The 24,379-nt window shown below is 44.3% G+C and overlaps 1 long non-coding RNA gene across 1 annotated transcript; it reads left to right on the forward strand.

Moving 5' to 3' along the window:
• Nucleotides 1-20,223: 20,223 nt before the first annotated feature.
• LOC119341248 lies at nt 20,224-20,595 on the forward strand. The gene is made up of 3 exons (XR_005164996.1): nt 20,224-20,329; nt 20,429-20,466; nt 20,544-20,595. It is a non-coding gene; the product is annotated as an uncharacterized LOC119341248 (long non-coding RNA).
• The last annotated feature ends 3,784 nt before the right edge of the window (nt 20,596-24,379 follow it).

Consider the following 24,379-nt stretch of genomic DNA (forward strand, 5'->3'; position numbering starts at 1 on the left):
TCCCTTCCGGACTACTCCGCCACCGCCGCCGATAGCGATGAAGAGTGGCTGCCCAGGAAGAAGCCCCTCGTACGGTCGTAAGTATCCGCACTCAGTCGTAATTTTCGCTTCATAATTTTGTTTATAATGCCGAACTTGTATACAGTCCGGCCAGGGCCCATCCGGGAGTGTCGTCTTCGGATGGGTCCTTGAGTGAGTCAGCAATGAACTCACTGCTGACGGCCATGTCTCCTCGCCCTGCGGACGACATGGAGGTGTTATCCCGAAGGCTCCCGACGATGGCGGAGGTGGCCCTGGAGGCGCCTCAGGACGGCGTCCCAGGCGTCGGACTCGCGGGGTTCAAGGTCCCCGCGGATCGTGTTGACGAGAGCCACAGCTAGCCGGGCTTTCAGCCAAACACTGTTCCAGAGGCTTCATTGGTTCCGGACTTAGGCGGGCAGCACCTCGTTATGGAGGGAGGGCCGTCTATATCAAGGACTTCCGTTGCGCCCTAGGCACCAGATTGTCTGCTGGAAGCACTTCGAGGCGCCTCGCTAGATGAAGAGCACCGTACTCTCATGAGTGCGGTAATTCAGAAGGTTTCGTCCGCCAAGAGCGGACTAACCGAAGCCTGCACCAGCCTCCTAACAGGCTTTGAGGTAAGCAGTAAAAATGTGTAAAATCACCACCCGATAGGTAGTAGCCCCTGATACTCTGTTTGGTGTTCGGAAAGAGAAACCAAATTGAGGGTCAATTATAATCCGCAGGAGTCTAACAATAAGTGTGAATGTAAATAAACAGGCTGTGCTGCTGGCCGCTCCTGCTCGCACGGCCGAAATTGCCAGCCTGACGCAGGATTTAGAGCGGGCACAGGGAGAGCTAGGCCTGGCGAGGAGGCAGCTCGAAGAGAACAAAGGTGAATTATTCCCCTCTCTCATATAATAAATAGTAAATAAAATTTGATTATGCTAACGACGAGACGTCGTGATGTGGTAACAGAGGCTGCCACCGAAGTGGCGTCTCTCAAGAAGGCGCTGTCCGAGGCCGAACACAAAGCGGCCTTGGAACTCAAGGAGCGCAAAAAGCAAGAGGCCCGAGTGGGCGAGGTACAAGAAGAGCTCCACGAGCTCGGCAAGAAGCTCGAGTCTGCGGAGCGGGAGCTTAAAGCAAAGGAGGCCGAGCTTGCTAAGGCCCTTACAAATACAAAGGACGCCAAGGCCGAAGCCGAGAGGGCTCAGCAAGAGATCCAGGAGGCCAAGAAAATAGCGGCGGGTAAGAAATGTTTTATGCAAAGCAAACATGTGGAGGAGGCGTTTCTTTTACTTACTCGAATCCGAAGCTCTCGAGGGGCATTCGCAGACCTGCCACGCAGCGTATCAGATGCCGCGGAGTTCTACCGTGCCCGGGAGGGGAGCTCAACGGAGAAGTTGTTCTGGTCCCAGTATGCTGGGGCCGAGCATGCAACACCTCTGAGTGACCAACTGAAGCAGTTGGTCGAACTCCACAAGGCAGCCGAAGTGGCCATGAAAGATCTCATAGTCCGGATATGGCCTGGCGAGCTTCTGCCCACCAGCTACTTCGGCCTGATCAAGCGGATGGTGGATTCCTGTCCACGACTGGAAGTCATCAAACAATCCGTTTGCATCGAGGGTGCTCGCCAGGCCCTTGCCCGCGCCAAGGTGCATTGGGGCAAGCGGGATGCGGTGAAGTTGGTGAAGGACGGGCCGCGGGAGGGCAAGCCGCATCGCGTCCCCGAGAAGTATTATGATGGTGTTATGAAGGGTGCTTTCCTCGTGGCCGATGAATGTAGCAAAGACATAATTTTTGAATGAATTCACTTCTGTCATGTTTGTAATTTAAAGATGAAGTTACTTGCGCTATGTAGCACTTTTGTAATTTAAAATATGACCTTCTGTGCGGTTGTTTATCAAATTCTGAAAGTAGGCCAGTCGTCGGCTTCCGCCCCCGTGTAACTAGTACTGGGGTGTTCGTGGAAAAGCCGTACACTCTTTATACAAATGTTTGGTCCCTTAAGGAGGTGTCCAGCGCAGCGAACCAGGCAATCGGACTATACGGCTTTATAACCTTCACTTCGCCATAAAAGTATATGATTTTAAATTTCGGCGAAGCCCCTAGAATCCGGAAGGCCGAATTGGGGTGCTATACACGCCTATATCGGACAAAGCTGAATTAACGCCTAAAGCGGAAAAATCTTTAAGGATTTTAAGACCTTTCGAACAGCGACCAGTCTCTCGCCACATCATGTCGGACAGTTTTGTGCTTTCTCTAATGAGGTGCTCGTCTGGCAGAACCAGGGCACAATCGCAGTAGTTCTCCCTGCGGTTCCTTAGCCGAATTAACGGAACGTAAGGCACCAAAGGAAGGGAGCCGGGCTATCCCAACCGTAACCCAAGACATGATTTGAAGTTGATGCATATAATGTGATAAGTTCGAGGTGCCGCACTGTTGAAAGTGTTTGGACTTGACTTGCCGTATTATGGGGTACCATAAGAAGCCTCTGGCAAACTACACGTACCAAAGTGTACGGATGCAAAATGAAATAGACATTTATAAAAAATGCTCAAATAAAAATAAGTAAGCTGACGCTATATGTGGTGTCCCATTGATAAATAGTACGTTTAAGCGTATGTTTACATTGTATGCATTAAGCGGAGACAAAATAGGATGATTTGACATATCCTATCCAGGGGCAGGCTGCGTATAGATAGATAAAGCAGGAATAATGATCGTAAATAGATTCCACCTGGGTGTTTCCTGTTGTGCCCAAAGCCTGTTGCCTCCTGGGTTTCCTCTCCTATGTAAGTCCGACAATCCGGCTATTTTGGAGAAGCTGCACTAAAGCAATGTCCTTAAAGGTGAATGGAAAGGTTATGAAGTGACACCATACTGTTGACTGAGCCCCTGATACGCCTCCGCCTGTGCCCATGGTATTTTGAGTGCGTAATTGTGTAGGCGTGGCACAAATGCTGCTTTGATGGGATTTGAGCGGAGGCCGGACTGCTAGTCCTGCTCTTGTCGTGCCTGCTGATCTTGCTGCGGGGTGTTCTGCCCTCGCTTGACAGAGTTTGAAGATGTCGTCGCCAGATTGGTCGTTTGCCGGAGGAGGCCGCATTGTACTTCTGCCGCAAGGGCCACAGTATGTTCTTCTGTACGGAGAGAGCGGTCCATATTCCCGTTGACTGTTATGACCCTGCGCGGGCCTGGCATCTTGAGCTTGAGGTATGCATAGTGTGGTACCACATTGAATCTAGCAAATGCGGTTCGTCCGAGCAAGGCATGGTAACCACTGCGGAAAGGGACTATATCGAAGATTAGCTCTTCGCTTCAGAAATTATCCGGAGATCCGAAGACCACTTGCAATGTTATAGAGCCCGTGCAACGGGCCTCTACTCCAGGAATGACACCTTTAAAGGTAGTTTTGGTTGGCTTGATCCTTGAAGGATCGATGCCAATCTTCTGCACTGTGTCCTGATGAAGCAGGTTCAGGCTGCTGCCTCCGCCCATAAGGACTCTTGTGAGGTGAAATCCATCTATAATTGGGTCTAAAAATAGTGCGGCTGAGCCGCCGTGATGGATGCTAGTAGGATGATCCCTACGATCAAAGGTGATCGGACATGCTGACCATGGGTTGAATTTGGGGACGGCTGGCTCCATCGCGTATACGTCCCGCAGTGCTCGATTCCGTTCCCGCTTGGGGATGTGGGTGGCATAGATCATGTTGACCATTTTCACCTGGGGGGGATTTCTTCTGGCCCCCCATGTTCGGACGCCGGGGCTCATCATCATCGTCGCTGTGCAGCCCCTTGTCCTTGTTTTCGGCATTTATTTTGCCGGCCTGTTTAAAGACCCAACAGTTTCTGTTGGTGTGGTTGGCTGGCTTGTCTCGGGTGCCATGTATTTGGCACGAGCGCTCCAGTATACGGTCCAGACTGGACGGTCCTTGATTGCCGCGCTTGAATGGCTTCTTCCACTGACCGGATTTCGATCCGCTGAATCCAGCATTGACCGCCGTATCCTCAGCGCTGTCAGCGTTGTTCCGTCGCTTGTGTCTGTTGCGCTGTGGCTTGCTATTATTGCGAGCCAACCAGCTGTCCTCGCACGCGCAAAAGCGGGTCATTAGTGTCGTAAGAGTTGCCATGGACTTGGGTTTCTCCTGGCCGAGGTGTCTGGCGAGCCACTCGTCACGGATATTATGCTTGAAAGCTGCCAGGGCTTCGGCGTCTGGACAATCGACTATTTGGTTCTTTTTAGTTAGGAACCGAGTCCAGAATTTCCTGGCTGATTCTCCGGGCTGTTGAGTTATGTGGCTCCAGTCATCGGCATCCGGAGGTCGCACATATGCACCCTGGAAGTTGTCAAGGAATGCGTCTTCTAGGTTTTCCCAACTGCCAATGGAATTTGCGGGAAGGCTGTTTAGCCAGTGACGGGCAGGTCCTTTGAGCTTAAGGGGAAGTTACTTGATGGCATGTAGATCATCTCCGTGGGCCATGTGAATGTGGAGAAGGAAATCCTCGATCCATACCGCGGGGTCTGTGGTGCCATCGTATGATTCGATGTTTACGGGTTTATACCCTACTGGGAATTCGTGATCCATCACTTCATCAATGAAGCATAGGGGGTGTGCGGCGCCACTATGTCGGTGTATGTCACGGCACAGTACGGCTGCGTCTGACTGGTTGTATTCGGCCCGGCCGGATTTGCTGTTAGTGTATCCGGTATGACGGTCATCCTCATGTGGTTCGGCGCGCCCCCGCGATCCGTAGATCGATCTTGGTTGTCCTGCGATGTTATCTAGTTTATCGTGCAGGTCCTAAGTATTGCCCCGGGCTGTAGTAAACCGGCACGGGGGTACGGGCTGGTATTTTGGATGATATGTCATTTTATCCTAACATCGAGGCGGTCGGTCAGCCGTGGGGCGCTCGAGTCAGTATTCCTCGGCTGCCAGGACTTCTGTCCATCTGTCTATGAGCAGATCTTGATCAGCTTGGAGCTGCTGTTGCTTCTCCTTCAGGCTTCTCGCAGTGGAAATAAGCCTGCGCTTGAAGCACTCCTGCTCTGCGGGGTCTTCAGGTACGCCGAACTCGTCGTCGTCCAGACTAATCTCGTCTTCGGAGAGGGGCATGTAGTTGTCCTCCTCCGGATACCCGTCCGTCGCCTGTTCATCTGGGCTATTATGCCCGTCTTCCTGTTTGGCCTGCTCGAAGGCGGGCTGTTCGGGGTTGTATTCATCGTCGGCACCGGCCGGATTGTTATCATCTCCGGCGCCGGTATTGCCTTGGCGGGGCTTGGAGCGGCGCTGGCGACGCCCATGCTTTGCTTTTTTCTTGGAGGGTTTATCCTCCGTTGCCTCATCGCCATTCGTTTATTTCGGAGTGTCCACCACATATATATCGTATGAAGAGGTGGCTGTCCACCGCCCTGTGAGCGGTGCCTCCTGTATGTCTCCTGCATTGTCGTCCATACCGTCGATGTCTTCGAAGTCAAAGTCGAGCACGTCGGTTAAATCATTGATCGTGGCGACAAAGTGGGTGGTGGGTGGGCAGCGAATTCCTTCGTCGCCTTCTTCCCACTCCAGCCGGACATAGTTCAGCCCAGAGTCTCCTGACAAAGAGAGAGACTTCAATGAGTTCAGCATGTCACCAAAGGGTGAGTGTTGAAAGATGTCCGCAGCGGTAAACTCCATTACCGGAGCCCAACCTGGCTCGGCTGGCTTGGGAGTGAGCGGACCAGGACCAACAGCCGGATATGAGTCCGGGGGTCCGGGATTACCGGCCTCCACAGCGGTGGGACCCGTGTTTGGCTCTACCGCCGATAAGTGTGTGGCCTGCGGAGCAGGGTCCAACCCTCCGTCCATAGGCAACGCAACCTGCCCTGGATTTAGATCCAAGGCTGCTTCGGGGATGATGTCCCGGGCACTGTCCGACAGCAGGTCTAGGTCGTGCTCCTCGTGGCTGTCTGGCGCTCCTGGCGCAGGCTCGAATCCATCGAAGATCAAGTCTCCGCGGATATCCGCCATGTAGTTCAAGTTTCCGAACCTGATCTGTGGCCAGGGGTGAAGCTGTCGATCTGCTCCAACTGGCCAAGCGAATTGGCCTGTAGTGCGAAGCCGCTGAACACTAAGATCTGTCCGGTGAGAAAAGCCTCACCCTGCACCGTGTTGTTGACGATTGAAGAAGCCATCAAGCCTCGAAGCGATGACACAGAGGAACTCTCAATGAAAGCACCAATGTCGGTTTCAAAACCGGCGAATCTCGGGTAGGGGGTCTCGATCTATGCGTCTTCGGCTGATGGTAACAGGAAGCAAGGGACACAATGTTTACGCTGGTTCGGGCCCTCTCGATGGAGGTAAAATCCTATTTCCTGCTTGATTAATATTGAAGATATGTGGAATACAAGAGTAGATCTACCACGAGATCGTAGAGGCTAAACCCTAAGAGCTAGCCTATGATGGTATGATTATAATTGTGATCGGCCTTCTAAGGACCATGCTCTCCGGTTTATATAGACACCGGAGAGATAGGGTTTACATGGAGTCGGTTTACAAGGAAGGAAACATAATATCCGGATTGCCAAGCTTGTCTTCGACGCAAAGGAGAGTCCCATCCAGACACGAGCCGAAGTCTTGAGTCTTGTATCTTGACGCTTCTATAGTCCGGACGATGTATATAGTCCGGCTGTTCGGATACGCCCTTATCCAGGACTCCCTCAGCAGCGGCTTGGCTTTGATTGCGCGGCCGATCTGGTAAGGTAGGGGTCCGTGGGGCGCTATCTGGGGTTTCTAAGCTTTGGTCTTGTTGTTGGTGTTGGTGCAGAGTTCGGGTCCGCGCTCGACGAGGAGGGGAAGGGCGGGCCGCGGTGGCCGCCGGCGTGCGGGACGCCAACAAGCGCACCACGCTGCAGTACGCCGCCCGGGAGGGCCAGACCGAGCTCTGTAAATTCCTCATCGAGCAGCTCCGCCTCCCCGTCGACCCCAAGGACGACGACGGTACTCCCCTAACTCCCTAACCCCATGCTATACGATGCCGCGATGCTCACTTTCTCCTCCTTGTATTGCGCCGATTCATACTGGAGATTGTGCAATTCAATTGATACTTGGTATATGGTGGTGGTGGTGATACATATTATCTGAATCAATTGTCCAGGCGAGACTCCACTCATCCATGCTACCCGACAGGGCCGCCAGGAGACGGTGGAGTACCTGCTCGGCCACAGGGCTGATCCTTCGGTCGCGTCCAACATTGGAGCCACGACACTGCATCATGCTGCAGGCATAGGTAATGATGATGCTGCGCCTAATGGTTGTGCTCTATGTGTTGTCGATTACTGACAAATGATGCTGATTGATAATTCTGTATGTTGAAGTGGAGAGAATATCTGAACGAACATATGGCGTCTATTTTTCTTGTTATTACAGGACACATTGAGATTATGAAGCTTTTGCTTGGTAAGGGAGTCGATGTCGAATCCGAAAGCGGGTCAGGTACTCCCGTTGTTTGGGCCGCTGGTCATGGACAGCAAGACGCGGTCATGCTTCTACTTGAACACAATGTTAAGGTAGTTGCTCATCTATGCGTTCTGTCTGCCGGTTTGTTAATCTGAGTTTTCAGTTATTCATTCAGTGCCAAGGTTCAGTGCAATACTCCTGACTATGTGGTGATTTTAGTCTTTATAATTAACTAAAGCAGCAACTGTCTTTAACCATGTTGTATAGGGGATAAGCTTGTTACTGTAACATGCTGCCATGTCATTCTCCAGCATCTTCAATAAGATTTGTACAACATTTACTCCTAAATATATAACCGTGAGCAGCAAAAACCTGCAGCATGAACTAAGTTGCTGAGGTGTTGTGTATGAATTCAATTTAGTTAGGTGGGCTTGGCCAGCAACCAACCTACAATCTATTTTATTATATTTAGGTTGCTAGTGACTTGGCCAGCAACCAACCAGCATGCTGGTTACTCATGTTTTCCTTATTTTTTACAAGAGCTTGCTTTGAAGAATGTCTAGTATTCAGTTTGTATCTCATCTAGTATATGTGCTGCTCAACATTCAACCTGCTTTACTCCGCTTATGCGATTCTGCTAAGTTTGTAGAGGAAGCAGCCGAAACTAGTGTTGCATCCTAGTACTAGCTTAAACCCTGAGATGCTTTGTTTGTTTTCTAGATAGATAGATTGCTTGTTTGTCTGGGCTTCTGATGTGTTGTGCATATGTGTTATGCTTGCAGCTGCCAACCTCTTCCTATGGTCCAAGCCGGCGCCCGGAGCTAGCGAACGGAGCGATACTGCCAATGATGACTGGCTCATGGGACAACGGCGACACTGTCCAGCGCCAACGCCGTCACCATCGTCGGCCGTGTGTTCCGGCCGGCTAGGAGGTAGGCGGCACACTAGAGGCCCCGAAGCCACTTCGTGGAGTACGGGTTCGCGCTGGACGGAGACGGGAGCGTCATCGATGAGGTGTTGCGGCTTTACTGCTCTGCTTTCGGTTATTGCTCTTTGTGCAAACTAGTGGCTTGAATTCCCATTTTGTTTGCCAAATCTGAAGGTACTGGTTGTGCCTATGCTGTCTACGAGATCCTACACCCAAGAGGATGTGGTGGAGCTCCAGTGTAGAGCTACTCATTTGATTCATTTGAAAAGATGAGTAATTTTTTTTCATTAACAGAAACTTCTCATCTCTTTTCTTCTATTTTCCTCTCTTCTCTTCTCATTGCTGCTATTAAGTTAGGAGTTGCTGCTAATGATTGCTATTGTTAGAAATCATGATTGCTTATTTTAGTGTAGGACTTGCTGCTATTGCTGTCATATTCATACTGTATTTTCCAAAGTACGTTAGGATGTCCTCCTTAGGATAAATTGTTGATAAAAAATGGACTAAATTAAAGCACTCCCACGACTTGATGCTGTTGTTATTGACCTGCTACTGTTGTCAAACTGCTGTTGTCCTTAACCTTCTGTTACTGAGCTTTAACCTTTGTTTAAGCTTTCTTGTTCTTGCAATTACTAGTTGTGATAATTGTATGGTTATAAGAATGCCTCTGCAGGACAATATATTTTGCTGGTTCCCCCGTGCCATCACATGAAACTTGGTGCTGCTGCTTCCTGTCTGGCTGTAGCTTTGCGTGAAACAACAAGAGATGGCTTCACTTTGCTAGCCTATTTTTTGCCCCCTCCGACTGAGATGCCAAAGCATAGAGGTACACGCATCCCTGTTAATATTGAGTAGAAAGCACACCTTCTGATTTTGAATTGGATTACTCTGAAATGTTGTCACCTTCCTTCCATGAGTTTATGCAAGCATGTGTTGCCAAAGTTCAAGAAGGCGCGCTTAATAGGTCGATTATGCGCGCTGAAGCAAGAGGCGCTGGCTGAACGACTCGCCTTGATCATGTGCGGGAAGAAAAGCGCTAGGCCTCTAGCTGTACTGCTGCTGTTGATGCTCTACTGCTCTAGAATCTAGCTGTACTGCTACTATTGATGCTCTAGGCCTTTAGCTATACTGCTGCTGTTGATGCTCTAATGCTCTAGGCCTCTAGCTGTACTGCTGTTGTTGATGCTCTAGAATCTAGATGTATTGCTGCTGTTGATACTCTAGGCCTCTAGCTGCACTGCTGCTGTTGATGCTCTAATGCACTGTTGCCGTGCTAGTTTTGTTTCTGCTAGCTGTTGGCTGCTTCTATGCTGCTGCCGATGGTGGCTGGCTGGCTGCTCATGTTGATCCAATAGTTAGTAGTTATGGAGCTATTGTTGGTGTCGAACTGATGCTATGAACCCAGCAGCTCATATGACTCTATTGTTGTTCTTGACCTGTTGTTGCTGCTGTTGTAGAAGCAGCACGCCTAGGAGAAGAGAGGGCTCATTCCACTTGTTTGGAAGAGAAGACGATGAAGCATGGTGGTTATCTGGATAATCTGCCTTGTGTTTTGGTTGGACTTTGTACCTAGTTATATTGTATTCTGTAGTAGTCAGCACATTCTGGAGCAGAATCCAGTGAAGTTGTAAAACTGTAAGAAATGTGAGAAATATACTTTGTACCTAGTTCTGTTTCATTTGAAATATTTGTCATTTGTGTACTGTGAGAAATGTGAGAAATGGAAAGCTGATGAGTTCTTTGATAAAAAGCGATGTGGCTCCACTTCCAGGAAAAATCTAACAATTGGGACCCATCTAAAAACTGGACCACAAAAAACCCTCGAAAATAAAAATGAAATGGACCGCAAAAGGCCATGCCTAGAAAATAAAAAGGCCAAATTGTTGGGCCAGGCCCATGTAGCTAGAGAAAATTAATAGAGAAAATATATAGTAAAAAGGACGAATTGTTGGGCTAGGCCCATGTAGAAAACCGAATTGGACCGGGCTGAATCTTGTGGCCTGGGGAGGTTGCTAGTGACCAAAACGCCGCAATGGACATATTTTGGTCATAAACTTCTCTGACCATTCCAGAAGAAAGGTCGCTATAGTCAGTTTACGACCACCAGCTTTTGACCTTCTGTTTTTGGTCACAAAAAGGTCACAAATGAAAAACCATGACCTTTCAGTGACCAATAGTGGTGGTCATAAGTTGACATATTTCTTGTAGTGTTCGTTTGGAGGCGGCCGGGAGCATACGCACGAGCACGCAGTTAGGTATGAACATCAACACCCCACCTACTCAATTAGCATCGGTTGTCGTGCTGGGTGATAGCGGACAGGGTGAGGAAGAGCCTCCATTAGTTGCTGGTGACGTTGCCATAGATGAGGATGAGGATGACGATGACACTCAACAGTATGTCAATACTGGCACCTACTTAGGGTTTGAGCTTCATGAGTCAATGCCTGAATTGCCACCACCGGAGTCTGAAAGTATTATGGACGACCTTCCGGTAACCAAGAAGGGTAGGAGGAGATCGAGGAAAGGCAACAAATCTGCTTCTATGATCCAGCCGCCTCAGCAGCCTCGGGTTCAAGACCGTATAGATATCCCCGGTGCAGCAAAATGACATATCGCCGGTGAACCAATCCTACCTAAGGCAGCGCTAGAGGGTAGATTCGGAGATCTAAGGAGACTTCATGATGATGTTATGTGGATAGAGAAAGGCCTCATCGCCTCGAAAAATCCAAGATACCCACTCTACGTGGTTAACATGCCGCGGCAATTGTCGTACGTCCACAAATTCCCCATAGAGAAGTTCTTCCTTCGATTTGATTACATCCTCGACGTGTTTCACTTCAAGAAGCTGGATTTTACGTTTGTACGCCTTTATGCCTTGCACATGAACTACCTCATCGGGTTTGAGAAGATACCTTATATGTGGGTCGCTTAGCCGTACTTCCTGGACGAGGGCTTCTTGGCAGTCTGCACAAAGCACTGTGAATACGGGATGGACTACCTCGTCAATTTCATGCTCGCCAATAAGGACAAGGAGGCGATTCTCGTGCCTTATCATTCCCTATAAGTCATCGGTGCAGATATCCTTCCTTCGATCTCAATCATTCATTTGCACGGTTGAGGCTAACTAATTTGAGGTGTACTTACTTTGCGCAGCGGCGGGCGTGCCTTCCTCATCATCCTCTACCCTCGATACTCCCATGCTCTTTACTTGGACTTGTCGAAGAACATTAACAAAAAGGATTACACCCACATCAAGTCTGTTCTTGATAGTGCTATCTTTTACTACGACACACAAGTTGGAGATGTCAAGGACAAGAAGTACAGGGACGGCAAGCCCGCCTACAGACATAAGACCGAATTCTGCTACATCCAGCAACCGAGTAATTCTCTTAATGATGGATTCTATGTCCTACACCACACGCTAGAGTACAGACGGGATCACCAAAACCTTCACATGTCACCTAGATCCGGCGATGCCCATATTCTGCAATCGGCAAAGAACTTAGGATATATCCAGGATCATCGACTTCGAGCTGAGTTCTATCACATCCAGTGCGAACTTTCCCAAATCATCATGAAGGAGGTCGTTGAAAAAACATGCATGTTCTACGAAGAAGGACAAATGTCGCGGGAAGACGTCCGAACACGCATAGCCTCTCAGCGTCTCGACATGAAGCCTTTCAATAAGCTCGGGGACTTTCTCCCTGACCTGGATGGATGGCACAACATGTTCGAGTGATTGTCAATATATGAAAATGTCTCCGTTTAGTCCATACTTTCGGTATGACAAAACTTTGACTGATGCCCGACGAAACTTTATTTGGGATGTAATTAAACCGTCCTTCTCGACTAGCAAAGATCACTCTAGTTAGGGCATTTTGGGTACGATGAACTTTGTTATTTTTGCTTATGATATGTTGCTTGTATTTTTGCCAAGTCTATCTCTTTCTGTTGCTCAACTATATATGTTGCATATCTTTGACTCATGTGACGGTGCAGGTGCATAGATCATCGACGGCGAAGAAGTGCTACGCCAGCAGTATACGGCGAGTGGCCAGAGTGTCAGGCCCAGGTGTACGGGTTTCCGGTTTCCGAGCAACAACCAATAGTTAGTTTATGTTCCATAGTGATAGCTCTTCTCGCGTATATCATTGTTTAGATGGATGACGATGTAGTTGCAAGTAATCGAGACTTGTATCGCTATTTTCGAGATGATGACGAGAGACCAGTTTGTGTTGGATGATGATTATGATGATGACATGATTTGATGAGACTATTTGTACATATATGCTATGATTACATTTGTATGTGTATGATATGCTAAAGATTATTGTATAAAGCCTATTCAAATACAAAACAAATACGTAGAAAAAAAACAGAAACTAATAAAACTAGGAGTAGCGAGGGGATTAAAGTTAGCAGTAGCGATCATTTACCAGTAGTGTGGCCTGCTAGAAAGCTACTGATATTAGCAGCAGTGCTCTGCCATAAAGCGTGATCATAAGAATTTTTTTAAAATTGCATGCTACGTTCCCCAACAGTGGTATCAGAGCCAGGTCTATGCATAGATGTTAGATGCACGAGTAGAACACAAAGGGTTATGGGCGATAATAGTCATACTGCTTACCACCAACATCTTACTTTGATTCGGCGGTATTGTTGAATGAAGCGGCCCGGACCGACATTACATGACTGCGTTCATGAGACTAGTTCTACCGACGTGCTTTTGCATATAGGTGGCTGGCGGTTGTCTGTTTCTCCAACTTTAGTTGAATCGAGTTTGACTTGGCGTAGATCTCCCCAGCAACAGCGCTAGAAATACTTCTTGCTTCCTCTTGAGCTTGCGTTGGTTTTTCCCTTGAAGAGGAAAGGGTGATGCAGCAAGTAGCATAAGTATTTCCCTCAGTTTTGAGAACCAAGTTATCAATCCAGTAGGAGACGACACACAAGTCACCAAATACCTGCACAAACAATCAAGAACGTTGCAACCAACGCGATAAAGGGGGTTGTCAATCCCTTCACGGTCACTCGCAAAAGTGAGATCTGATAGAGATAATAAAGTAAATATTTTTGGTATTTTTGTTGTATAGATTGGAAAGTAAGGATTGCAAAATAGTAAACAAAATTTAAAGAGATGCAATATAATGGGAAAGAGACCCGGGGGGCCATAGGTTTCACTGGGGGCTTCTCTCGAGATAGCATGTATTACGGTGGGTGAACAAATTACTACTGAGCAATCGATAGAAAAGCGCATAATTATGACGACATCTAAGGCAATGATCATGAACATAGGCACCACGTCTATGTCAAGTAGATTGAAACGATTCTGCATCTACTACTATTACTCCACATATCGACCGCTATCCATCATGCATCTAGAGTATTAAGTTCATAAGAACGGAATAACGCATTAAGCAAGATGACATGATGTAGATGGATCAACCCAAGAAATATGATATAAACCCCATCTTTTTATCCTCGATGGCAAAAATACAATACGTGCTTTGCTGCCCCTACTGTAACTGGGAAAGGAAACCACAAGATTGAACCCAAAGCTAAACACTTCTCCCATGGCAAGAAAGATCAATCTAGTAGGCCAAACTAAACCGATAATTCGAAGAGACATGCAAAGATATCAAATTATGCATATAAGAATTCAGAGAAGAACCAAATAATATCCATAGACAATCTTGTTCATAAACCACAATTCATCGGATATCAGCAAACACTCCGCAATAGAATATTACATCGAGTAGATCTCCAAGAACATCGAGGAGAACTCTGTATTGAGAATAAATGAGAGAGAAGAACCCATCTAGATAATAACTATGGTCCCAAAGGCCTGTGGTAAACTACTCACGCTTCATCAGAGAGGCAATGGTGTTGATGTAGAAGCCCTCCGTGATCGATTACCCCTCCAACAGATCGCCGGAAAAGGCCCCAAGATGGGATCTCACGGGTATAGAAGGTTTCATCAGTGGAAAAGTGGTTTCGTGGCTCTCCCTGATGTTTCTAGGGTATAAGAGTAAATATAGGCGAAAGAAGTACGTCGGTGGAGCTACGAGGAGCCCACAAGAGTGGGGGGCGCACCTACCCCCTCGGGCGCGCCCTCCTGCCTCATGGACGCCTCGTGGCATTTCTGAATTCAACTCCCAGTCTTCTGGTTTGCTTTTGGTCCAAGAAAGATCATGGTGAAGGTTTCATACCGTTTGGACTCCGTTTGGTATTCCTTTTCTGCAAAACTCTAAAATAGGCAAAAAAAATTGAAACTAGCTCTGTGCCTCCGGTTAATAGGTTAGTCCCAAAAATAATATAAAAGTGCATATTAGAGCCCATTAAACATCCAAAACAGATAATATAATAGCATGGAACAATAAAAAATTATAGATACCTTGGAGACATATTAGGCATCCCCAAGCCTAATTCCTGCTCGTCTTCGAGTAGTTAAATGATAAAAATAGAATTTTTGATGTGGAATGCTACCTAACATATTTATCAATGTAACTTTCTTTATTGTGGCATGAATGTTTAGATCTGAAAGATTCAAGACAAAAGTTTAATATTGACATAAAAATAATAATACTTCAAGCATACTAATGAAGCAATCATGTCTTCTCAAAATAACATGGCCAAAGAATGTTATCCCTACAAAATCATATAGTCCGATTATGCTCTATCTTCATCACACAAAGTATTTAATCATGCACAACCCCGACGACAAGCCAAGCAATTGTTTCATACTTTTGATGTTCTCAAACTTTTTCAATCTTCACGCAATACATGAGCGTGAGCCATGGACATAGCACTATAGGTGGAATAGAATGGTGGTTGTGGAGAAGACAAAAAGGAGAATATAATCTCACATCAACTAGGTTTATCAACGGGCTATGGAGATGCCCATCAATAGATATCAATGTGAGTGAGTAGAGATTTCCATGCAACGGATGCACTAGACCTATAAGTGTATGAAAGCTCAACAAAGGAAACTAAGTGGGTGTGCATCCAACTTGCTTTCGTGACATCCAACTTGCTTTCTCATGAAGACCTAGAGCACTTTTTAGGAAGCCCATCATTGGAATATACCAGCCAAGTTCTTTAATGAAAAATTCCCACTAGTATATGAAAGTGACAACATATGAGACTCTCTATAATGAAGATCATGGTGCTACTTTGAAGCACAAGTGTGGTAAAAGGATAGTAGCATTGCCCCTTCTCTCTTTTTCTCTCAGTTTTTATATTTTTTTATTTGGGCCTTTTCTTTTTTTATGGACTCTATTTTTTATTTATTCCGGATTCTCATCCCGACTTGCGGGGGAATCATAATCTCCATCATCCTTTCCTCACTTGGACAATGCTCTAATAATGAAGATCATCACACTTTTATTTACTTACAACTCAAGAATTACAACTCAATACTTAGAACAAAATGTGACTCTATGTGAATGCCTTCGGCGGAGTACCGGGATGTGCAATGATTCAAGAGTGACATGTATGAAAAATTATGAACGGTGGCTTTGACACAATTACGATGTCAACTACATGACATGCAAGTCAATATGACAATAATGGACTGTGTCATAATAAATAGAACAGTGGAAAGTTGCATGGCAATATATCTCGGAATGACTATGGAAATGCCATAATAGGTAGGTATGGTGGCTGTTCTGAGGAAGGTATATGGTGGGTGTATGGTACCGGCGAAAGTTGCGCGGTACTAGAGAGGCTACCAATGATGGAAGGGTGAGAGTGTGTATAATCCATGGACTCAACATTAGTCATAAAGTACTCACATACTTATTGCAAAAATCTATTAGTTATCGAAACAAACTACTACCCGCATGCTCCTAGGGGGATAGATTGGTAGGAAAAGACCATCGCTCGTCCCCGACCGCCACTCACAAGGAAGACAATAAATAAATAAATCATGCTCCAACTTCATCACATAACGGTTCACCATACGTGCATGCTACGGGAATCACAAAATTTAACACAAGTATCTATCAAATTCACAACTACTCTACTAGCATGACTCTAATATCACCATCTTCATAACTCAAAACAATCATAAAGAATCAAACTTCTCATAGTATTCAATGAACTTTATATGAAAGTTTTTATTATACCCATCCTGGATGCCCATCATATTTTGACTAATTTTATAACCAGAGAAAATTACCATGTTATTCTAAAAGACTCTCAAAATAATATATGTGAAGCATGAGAGATCAATAATTACTATAAAATAAAACCACCACCGTCCTCTAAAAAGGTATAAGCGAAGCACTAGAGCAATATTGTCTAGCTAAAAACATATAAGTGAAGCACATAGCGTATTCTAATAAATTCTGATTCATGCGTGTCTCTCCCAAAAGGTGTGTACAGAAAGGATGATTGTGGTAAACTAAAATTAGAGACTCAAATCATACAAGACGCTCCAAGCAAAACACATATCATGTCATGAATAAAAATATAGCATCAAGTAAAGTTACCGATAGATGAAGACGAAAGAGGGCATCCCCAAACTTAGGATCTTTCCACTCCTTATTCCAAAATCCATCAAATCTTTACCCAAAAACTTGAAAACTTCACAACACAAAACTTCAACCGAAAATTTCATGAGCTCCGTTAGTATAAGAAAATAATCCACCAATTTAAGGTACTGTAATTAACTCATTCTTTATTTATATTGGTGTTAAACCTACTGTATTCCAACTTCTCCATGGTTCATACCCCCCGATACTACTCATAGATTCATCAAAATAAGCAAACAACACACAAAAACAGAATATGTCAAAATCAGAACAATCTATAGCAATCTGTAACTTTTGAATACTTATGTATCTCTAAAAATTCTAAAATAAATTGGTGAACGTGAGGAATTTGTCTATTAAGCATCTGCAAAAATAATCAACCTAAAAACACTCTCCTGTAAAAAAATGACATCTATTCTTGTGAGCGCAAAGTTTTGGTTTTTTACAGCAAGATGTCAAAGACTTCACCCAAGTCTCCCCAAAGGTTCTACTTGGCACAAACACTAATTAAAACATAAAACCACATCTAAACATAAGCTAGATGATTTATTTATTACTAAACAGGAGAAAAAAGCAAAAAAAATTGGGTTGCCTCCCAACAAGCGCTATCGTTTAACGCCCCTAGCTAGGCATAAAAACACGAATAGATCTAGGTATTGCTATAATTGGTATGCAATCCATAAGTAGCTCTCATAATAGATTCATAAGGCATTTTAATTTTATTCCTAGGAAATTGTTCCATGCTCTTCCTTAACAGAAATTCGCATCTAATGTTTCCTTCTTTCATATCAATAATTGCACCAATCGTTTTAAGGAAAGGTCTAGTAAGAATAATAGGACATGTAGGATTGCAATCTATATCAAGAACAATGAAATCTATGGGCACATAATTCCTATTTGCAACAATAAGAACTTCATTAATACTTCCCATAGGTTTCTCAATGATGGAATACGCAAGATGCAAATTTAAAGAACAATCATCAAATTCACAGAAACCTAGCACATCACATAAAGTTTTTGGAATCGTGGAAACACTAGCACCCAAATCACACAAACCATAGCATTCATAATATTTAATGTTAATCTTAATAGTAGGTTCCGACTCATCATAAAGTTTTCTAGGGATAGAAACTTCTAGTTCAAGCTTTTCTTCATAAGATTGCATCAAAGCATCAATGATATGTTTAGTAAAAGCTTTATTTTGATTATAAGCATGAGGAGAATTTAACCTGGATTGCAACAAGGAAATACAATATGTTAAAGAACAATTATGGTAATTAAGTCCCTTGAAATCCAAAATAGTGGGTTCATTTCTATTTAAAGTTTAACCTCTTCAATCCCACCTTTATCAATTTTTGCATCTAGATCTAAGAACTCCGAATCATTGGGACACCTTTTAACTAACGTTGACTCATCCCCAGTCCCATTAAGGATAGTATAACCGCACCCTTTTCGATCCCTCTCACGCACCCACAAATTGAGGTCGTTGGATTGCGCCTCTCAGCCATCCCTGGCCGTCGATGGCACTTTTTCTCTCGCGTGGGCTTCTACTGGGCCGGTTCGATCTGTCCTGGGGCAGTTGTTCTCGTGGCCGAATCCAAAGCATCTGGTTCACTGATATTCTCGAACGTTGGATGAAGAACGAATGAATGTGATTCTGCTCCGCCCCCTGAAAAAAGGATTCTGCTCCGTGTATTCGTAGCCCCACCCAGGCAGCCACTTCCCTCACCTTCCCGCACGCACCTTGACTCCACATCCTGGATCCCTCAAATGCGTCGCCACTATTGTCGTCACCAAGAGAGAGAGAGAGAGAGAGAGAGAGAGAGAGAGAGAGAGTGCTAGCAATGGCAACGGCGGGCCAAACGGATTGCCAAGCACATGCGAAGTGTATCCACTGAGATCGCTGCCCTTCTAGATCTGCAAATCTCGCACGAAAGAAGGATCAAGGGGATGGCGGCGGCAGCGGCGGGAGTCACTTCCTCCATCATCTACAGGTAACAGGTTTGTGTACCTCTCCTCCTTCTGTGCATCCCCTATTTTCTACGAATAGCCTACTCGATTTGGTCTCAGAGATGGTCAAATCGAAGAAGAAGAGGAGAGGCTGAGCATGTGCATCACTACCGTGCACGAAGACGATGTATCCGAGCCTGCCGCCGCCGCCCCATCGCAGGAAGAAGCGCCCTCATAGGTTGTCGAGGCCGAAGGCGACCACAAGAGAAACCTCGAGGAGGTGAGGTGAACGAGACAGGGGAGGACGCCAACCGACTGCGCGTGGAAGACTGGAAGCCAATGTGCAGGTTAATCTCTGCAGCACCCCACCCCTCTATATCCAAGATTTGGAAATGTTAATGACCTTTCTGAATATATGGGTAGGGACAACATGAACCTGCAAAACCAAATAAGAAAATGGGCACTGACGCTACTATGATTTGTCATGTGCTAATGAAATTTGCAACCCAAATTTATCAAAGAATGGAGATCTCACTTCATCCAGAAGGACGAGTTGGCGATGCTGGGCGGCGATGGCCAAGATGATGCGGATCGGCAACTGGACGCCGGCAATAGGATAGGGTAGGTCGACACTACTTTTCTCTCTCTACTTATCAGCCTCTCGAATGTCCTAGAAGGAGCTAGGGATTGATATTTTGTTGTCGTGCTAGCGATTATCTCTCTCAACCATCCCTCCAACCTTTTTCTGCATTGAGCAACGGTCGATGACTAGGGCGGCATCCACAGCAAGGCGAAGCAGGTACCAAGAAATTAGCAATCAGGGAAGCTTCCTCGAGAATCTTATTGGTTAGAAGTTCATGCATGGATCAAGTCATGTAATAGTTAGTTTTGATTAGCACATGTATTACACTCTGCCATTAGTTCTATTGGTCCTATATTTCTTCAGTGGATGTCTTAGCTTGGTCCTCGTTGCGTACTCGTGGTGTGCTTTCTATGACTGGTTTCACGATGGATTTATGCTGAACTATTTTATTCAACTTCATGGATGTGTTTCTTGACCCTGTTCTGAATCTTTCTAATTCCTGGGCGTATGTGTGCATGTATATGTTTTTGGTATTATCTATTATAATATCCATTTGAAGTAAAATGTCATACTTATAAATTTAATTAATTTTCATATCTTCATTTCTCATTTCTTATGTTGCAAAAATTGGAAGTTATGAGGTAATTCCGTAATTGTGCTACAACCAATTAGAGGCATAATGTTGTCGGCTGCCATAAGAGCGAAAGTCCATCGGGCGGTGCCTCTGTGGGGTCTCCCAGCCAATGATGATGAAATGAAGCTACAAGACCAGCCTGCTCCGTCTAGGGATGCGGCGACCATCAATGGACAGAAATTCCTATTCTTGAGCCTTGAGTTCTCTCCTCTCCCAGCTTGCACTCATGACTGGCCGGAGAGCAACTACCGCATTCATGGTAGGAGATATTGATTATTGGTTTGTGTTATCTCTTTGTCAATCTTGAATTTGATTATTTGGTCATGATGCTCACACTGTTAATTTATTGATCTCCCAGGTTTCATCAAAGTTTCCACCATTCTGATTCTTCTTCTGGTAACTCTGAGTGCTCAATGCAATTACACAATGAAGAGGGACTGGTAACTAAATTATTGTTTGTTCTGCAACTCCAGAATATTGTAGCGTTGCTGCACTATTTCTGGCATGTCTCTATACTGCCATTGGATGCCAAGTGGAAAGTCTCAGTTATCAAACAAACTAAATAGGTACTAGAGGAATTTCTTGTCTCCATAATAATTTTTTAGCTATCCACGGGAACATTTTGGTTGTTGCTCAGATGACTTCTAAGTTATTTTTGTAGTTTCTAAACAGTATGTTCATCTAATCTTCACAATGCCTTCAAGTTCTGGTAGCAGTATAAGATGTTTGCTTACATTAAGCAATACTTATAATATACACAATTTTTTCCTCAAAGTTTATCCCAAATATTATTGTTATACATTTTGTTTATATGAAGAATCAATGGAGTTTGCTTTAGAAGGTATTGCAAATGCTTATTAAAAGCTTCTACAACCTATTCTACTTCAATATCTGATTTAAATGTTATAAGCTCGCTTTTGCCTGAAGGCATTTCCGCTACTATATATATGAAACAATGCATGTATAATTAATGAGAAGCAGTTACCTGTTATATGACATGTCAGACATGGCGTCTTTGGGAGGTCTGTGAAGATTTTGTTAATGCAGTATGTATACAATCTATGATGACAATTTATGTGGATTGCTGCATGATTATTTGTGACGCTGCTTATTTTCCATCTCGACAATACTGATTAGTTATATTTATTTACTAAGTAGATTGTTTGTTGTCATCCAAAGCCACTTTGTGCATCTGAACATTTTTTTACTGAATATATATAATATTTATCTCCATTACTAACTAATAAGATACTTATGTTGAAAAAAAATTATGTTTCATGTGTGAGCATCCATATATTTATTGCACAAAAATACGGGTGCGGCAACGCGCACCGTCAATGATCTAGTCTTTATCAAGATACATATTGGAAAACAAAGATTCAATAGGAGTCACATCAATCACTTTTAGATCCTTATCCTTATTATCATGAAAACTAGAAGAACACGCTTTCACAAACCAATCTTTTTTAGCACGCATCCTAGCGGTTCTTTCTTGGCACTCCTCAATGAAAATTGTCATTGCTTTGAGAGACTCATTGATATCATTCTTAGGTAGAATAGATCTAAGTTTCAAAAAATCAACATCAAGAGAAATTCTATCCACGTTCCTAGCCAAATCATCAATCTTATGCAATTTTTATTCAATCAAAGCATTGAAATTCTTTTGAGAACTCATAAATTCTTTAACACTATCTTATATCTTATCTATACCTATACTGATTCTAGACTCCTTAGAAATTACCACGTTAATTAGATTTTAGGAGCCGTTCATGTGGTGGGACCGAATTATTACGGTGTAGATTGACTCATATAAAGAAAAAACTAAGGATCTCTCTCTCACGTGAACCAACTCCCTCTATCTCCCACGTAGCTCTAAAATAAATCTAGCACGCATATTCCTCAAGAGTCCAATTACTATACAAGGTGTAGATTGACTCATATAAAGAAAAAAACTTAGGATCTCTCTCTCTCTCACGTGAACCAACTCCCTTTATCTCCCACGTAGTTATAAAATAAATCTAGCAAGCATCTCTCTCAAGAGTCCAATTACTATACAACATGTAATCCAACAAGAAAATATTGGAGTCCTACTATACGATCTACCGTCAAATAAAGATTCCCCTGCCATTAGATAGTCCCATGCGCACGCTTGCTCTCCACCTCTCGCCAGATTATCTCAACAAGGAATCCAGGTTGCCAAGCGCTCCTCTCCTTCCTCGAGGCCTTCTCCCGTCCATGCCTCCATGCGCCTTCTTCTGATCTCATGGGCGTGGCATATCATCGACTCCTTAAGAGCGCAACTCCACCTTGCTATTTCTTTTTGTCCTCCACAACCAGCAGGCCAACAAGGTATGCCCTTACATATCTAAGATTCCATTAGCAAGATGAAGTAATCATGCAGAACATCAATCGCCACACCATAAGCTTCAGATCGGTGCCTCGCGTAAGTGTGACTGTCTATAGAGGTAACTCATTGATGCCATCTCCTTTATATGAAAATATGATAATACATCATGCTGGACAAGTCGAATCCTTGATGTTGATCTCTCATCTATAAAAAGGTTCGTGGATTTCTCAAATTTGAGAGTTCTACTATTTTTCATGTAATGGAAACTTCCATGTAATTCAAAGGAAAAAAACAAATCTAATTGTATAGCCCCCTGCCTCCAATGGTTGGCTGCTCCAAGCTGGATATGTCGTCTTGGTCTTGGTCTCAGTTATGAATTAATACCTTCTCTGTTAATCCTTTCTTTTCAGTTCATCAAGGTGAAGCAATTAGACAATCAGAAGAATCTTTAATGTAATGTTTTCTGTCCAATTCACTAGCAGGTTAGCACCGTCAATAGTCCTCGACTCAGGCTCCAACTAGCACAAAACTATGCCTCCGGCTGTGACAGAACTTCTGTTTTGACGTCGCCCAGTCGTGTATCTCAACCATGTTCTGAACATCTGACTGTAGAACGATAGGAGCACCCCGTACCAGGACAAGGAGCAGGTTATGGGTCCCAGTGGATTCCCCTGCAGACGCATCTTTTGAGGAGGGCGACAATATTTTGACGATAGTGAACCTGGTAAGCACACAATAGATAAAGAAAATCATAATTTTGTGTTGGCAATTTGCATGACATGGTTCAAGCCAATTTATGTTTGTGCGTGCAGTAGAGTACTACGCTTGCCCCAAGATTTCAGGTTTGGCAGAAATATTGTGTTGTTTGCAATTGGCAATGTAGATTTCATATTTTCTATCAAAACACGTATGACTAGGTTTTTTTACTTAACATGTCTAAAATTCATATCTACAAGCATTCGTGTGTATGTTTCCGATTTTCAGAGAAGAAAGAAGCCTACACGTGTGCATGTTTGTTAGATTTCTAGGGGAAATAATACTACAGAATACACAATGATTTGAAGAATCTGGATGTTTTTGCATAAATTAAGTTAATGAGCAACTAATCATTCAATCATCTAAGCATCTCAGCCTTCCGGTCGCTTATTTCATTCATCACACGACCAGAGTGGCTGGGCGGATACAGGTAAATAAATGTGCTAGTTGGAGCCTGAGTCGAGGAGCCTGAGTCGATTCATCACCGTCAGATTTCTTTATAAGAGCACCTGAATGAAATGTTCAAATTATTTTCTTTGTGCACAAGTTTATATTATATTAGTTTGAAGAAAATAAGAATGTTATAATTATCCTCTTTTACGTAGGTGTACTCCATTATTAAATCTAGAAGTTCGTAGTACATAATATATCATTGTGTTCTTTGAAGACTAACTATCTCTTTTGACTGGCATAATGTTGATACTGACTCCAGAGAAAAAAATGAGTTGATCGCTCCTTCTTTGCTGAATTAATTAGTATTATTCTTGGTGAGTTTTTATTGTCATCCTACACAAATTATGCACGGCTAAGAATGGCATATGTTTTATGGGCATGCTGAGTGCATATTTCTGCAGTACTAAATATTGTCTCTTACCTCAATTTGCTTTCTCAGAGGTATCATTTATTCTATGATATTCTGTTATGTGGGGCCAAGCCCGCTACATATCTTGAAAATTGTAGCTTGAAAATCTTTGTGCGACTCATGCCCATGTGTGCTAAGTTGTGTCGAGTGTAATCAATGCTTGGGCTTTCAGTAACCAAGTCTGACCAGTTGATAACTTATTTGGTACCTGCAACTAACATATTTTTGAGGCCTCAATAAACAATATATATTTGAACATTGACATTACGTTAGGCACATAACAATGCTTGGGCTTTCAGTAACCAAGTCTGAGCAGTTGATAACTTATTTGGTTACCTGCAACT

The sequence above is a fragment of the Triticum dicoccoides genome, chromosome 7B (genome assembly GCF_002162155.2).
Source record: "Triticum dicoccoides isolate Atlit2015 ecotype Zavitan chromosome 7B, WEW_v2.0, whole genome shotgun sequence".
Taxonomy (NCBI): domain Eukaryota; kingdom Viridiplantae; phylum Streptophyta; class Magnoliopsida; order Poales; family Poaceae; genus Triticum; species Triticum dicoccoides.